Raw genomic sequence first — 4051 nt, 5'->3', positions numbered from 1 at the left:
TTGATTACAGTAGCATTACTTATTCATATTAAATTGATTCATGTATGATTTACTTACCAATGTTATACAAGTGATTGTAATTATTGATTTCTTTCCATATATGAAGTTACCATATATGTGATGATATGAATTGATGCATGTGTATGCTTAAGTATGGTTTGGAAAGGAGAGGTGTCCTTTTGACACTTCTGTCCTTGGACTACTACGGGAATATTATGGGATGTTTCCGGAGATGCCCTCTGGACACCTTCCTAAACTGTTGGATGACATATCTAGGATTTGTCTAGTAGTGTTTGGCTAGGATGTCCTGTTATGTCGACCCTAATCGGAGGGGTATTGAGACCGAACGACCCGTGGTAGCAATGGGGATTCATGGGCGCTCAAGACCGGTAACCAACCCGTGAGAGGACAGGAATCACATTGTGGGGGCCATTTATTGGTAGGGTTGCATATGGTTAGACTTGGGCTCACGGGCGCTTAAGACCGGTAACCAACCCGTGAGAGGACGTGAGAGCTTCCCGTTTACCATATGTGGATAACCAATAGGGTTGATGAGTCCGTAGTCCGAGTTGGTCGGTGCCATAGGATACGCCGACTCTAGTGTGAAGGATACCGGAAAGGATCGTCGGGGACGAGGAATGGAAGTATCTCGGATCCGACTTGATGTAACTAAGTAGAAGACTTGCATTTGGCTAGGTTTTACCCCGACATGCGCCAAGATTTATACCAAATGGTTGTGAGAGAGTGTGTTGACTTAACCCCCCGCCAAGGTTTGTCCCGAGGGATGAAGGACCCATTACCAATCGGCTGCTCAAGACCGGTGAAATGATCCGTGAGAGAATCCAAGATATCTTAAATGGTTGAGGATGTGAGTGGACTTTCCTAAAGAAGTACGGTGCTATGACTTAAAGCATGTCTCGCCAATAGAGACCAGCATACATAGAGTTAGATTCATTCATTCATTGTTTGTCTCATATCATATTGCATTTATGTTTGTTCTGAATCCCGCCATTTATGTTATTATGGATTTTTAATCGCTTTACCGAGTTTCTTTGAAACTCATTCATTTATTGTACAATGTTGTTAGACTATCCTGCAGTGCTTGAGTACTATGACGGTCCCTATGAAGAAGCGCAAGGCGAAGAGGCATATCTCCAGGAAGGTGATTGCGGTTACCACAATTACTCTGAAGATCCCACGAGTGGTTATGCTCCGTACGATGCTTAGTCCGACCATTGAGTGGAAGCGTCCTTGTGCCATTTATGAGATTTACACTTACAAGGATGTTGTCTATAAAGTGGGGAACAATTTAGTTACCCAATGTACTTGCTACTGGGATTAGATTTTGTCTAGTTTATTCTTTAGAGCTACTTTTCCGCTGGTTGCAAAGTGGGATTTTTGCCTCACTTTACTTATCTGTTTGATACTCTCATTATATCTATTATTCTGATTCATTTATGATTCATTCTTTCTTTATTGGATCTATGATTTATCTTCCGCACTCTTGTTTTGATTGTTCATGATTATGTTATTGTTTATGTGGGAGGTTGATCACTCGATACCTGATCTTCGGGCTGTGGATCACACTCTCGGGTATGCCAGATAGGGTACCGGCTGGGAGGGCGTGACACTAAACATGATTTCTAACAATGGTTACAAGTAAAACATGGATTTGATTGAAATGCAAGCATGAGAAGATGAAAGTAAAAGAGAAAATGATAGTCTTACCTTGTGTTTGATGAATGTGAGTTGTGGTGTTGTTGTTAAAACACTTGAATCACCCAATGATGCTTGGAAGAACCTTAGAAGATGTTTCCCTAGAGCTCACTCACTTGTGGAAGAAGTTAAAATGAAGTTTGAATGTGAAAATGAGGCTTATAATGCGAATTTTCGTATTCTGTGAGCATTGGTCGACTCATTGGTCGATTGGGTCAATCGACCAATCAACCGACCAATGGACCCAGTAGCTCCAATTTTGGTTGAAATGTTGGAAAATGTGATTTTTGTCCTATGAATTGTTGTTGGATGACTAAATGGATGTGTTTGAGCATGATTTAAATTTTCAAATCATTTGGACATATTGATTTCATTGAAACTTCGAAATTTGGTATTTTGACGTTTTTGGTTCTTGCAGAATGGTTACTTTGAGAAGTGGGCGTGGTGAATCCAGTGGTCATGGAAGTGGTCGTGGTGAAATACCTGAAGGCGGTCATGATCAGCAGACTGGTGACCAAGGTACCCAGGACATACCAGGTGCCCCGAATGTCGGAAGCTTTCATGATATTGCCAACATCATGGGCAATATGATGCAACAGCAAGCAGCTCAGTTAAATCAGATGTTGACGGGTTTCATGACACTACATAATGAGACTCGTGCTGGTGTTAATGTGAATCCTCATGCCGCAGTTCCGAATGCGGGTGGCCTTGCTGGAACTCCTCATACTCGCCTGATGGAGAGTTTTCTGAAGATGCAGGAGCCCAACTTTACTGGTGTTACCAAGGATCTCTTGTTCCCTAACAAGTGGATTCGTGAGTTGGAAAAGACTTTTCGTCATCTACAATGCTCCGAAGTTCAAAAGATTTTGTTTGCTGAGCATAAGTTGCAGCATGAAGCCGATGCTTGGTGGACTTCCACTCGGCCTGTTTTGGAAGGTTTGCATGCAGGTGTTGTAACTTGGGATTTATTCAAAGAGGCTTTTTGCATGAATTATTTCCTTGAGGCGGTAAAGGATGCGAAGGAAGTTGAGTTCATGGTTCTCGCACAAGGATCCTTGTCTGTGTTAGAGTACCAACAGAAGTTTGAGGAACTTCATTTCTTTGCTCCGGATTCTCTGAAGCCTGATATTGCTAAGGCGAAGAAGTTCTTTAAGGGATTGCACGCCATTCCATTAAAGGCTATCTCACTGTCCCACCTATAGTGAGCTATGCCCAAGTGGTGCGAAACTCGAAGAAGTTGGAAGAAAATGAAAAGGAGAATGCTCGCGTGCAAAGGCCTTGGCAGTCTAGAAACCCTGGTTTGGTGGATCATAATGATCGGCGCTTTGTGAGACCTACACCCTATCCCACTCCTGCTTTTCAGCCTAGGAGTATAGGTCAAAGCCCTGGTCTTCGACAGCCTGGTCAGTTTCAGTATGGCGGGAATCGACCACCAGTGAATGCAAGTGCTAGGCCAGTGAATGCGAATCCTAAGCCTTTTGTTCAGAAGCCTCCTGTTGCAGCTGTTCCGGTAGGACCGAGCAATCCTGGTTGCTTCTACTATAAGCAGTCCGGTCATTTTGCTCGCGATTGTCCGAAGAAGCTTGTCCAACAGCCTATTCCAGTGGTGAAGAGTGCTCCTGCTCCTCCCTCTGGTAGAGTGTTCAATATCTCTAGTACTGAGCAAGATGGAAGCCATGATGTGATCACAGGTACATTGTCAGTCGCTTCTTTTCCTGCATTTTTTTTATTTGATACAGGTGCATCTCATTCGTTCATATCATCTGCATTCATTAAGAAGACTGACCTCATCCCTGAGAAATTGTCTAGTTGTTTATTGATTAGTACACCTACTGGTCCTATTGTGAAACTAGATAAAGGATTAGTTAAATGTCCGGTGTTGGTTGGTAAGATAAACTTGGAAGCTAATTTGGTACTTCTTGATATGAAAGACTTCGATGTTATTTTTGGAATTGACTGGTTAACAGCCCACAAAGCTGTATTTCTTTGCTCCTCGAGAAAGATTCAATTCAATACTTGCGTAGGTCAGTTTTTGAATTTCAAGGTGAGAAAAGGCGGGTTTGTAAAAAGATATTGTCCGCACTGATGCAAATCTACATCATAGTAGATGATGCTTCTTTTGAAGGCAAGAGAAATGTGGAGAAAAGAGTTGACGAAGTCAAGGTTGTCTGTGACTTTGTTGATGTCTTCCCTGATGATCTATCGGGAGTGCCTCCAAATAGGGATGTTGAGTTTTCTATTGATCTCGTCCCTGGTGCCACTCCGATATCTAAGACTCCGTATAGGATGGCTCCTACTGAGTTAAAAGAGTTGCAAAATCAGTTAAATGAGCTCA

Source organism: Hakea prostrata, chromosome 1 (genome assembly GCF_041222555.1).
Source record: "Hakea prostrata isolate BN-2017 chromosome 1, UWA_Hpros_2, whole genome shotgun sequence".
In the NCBI taxonomy this organism is placed as follows: Eukaryota; Viridiplantae; Streptophyta; class Magnoliopsida; order Proteales; family Proteaceae; genus Hakea; species Hakea prostrata.
Note: the sequence above shows the minus strand (reverse complement) of the source record.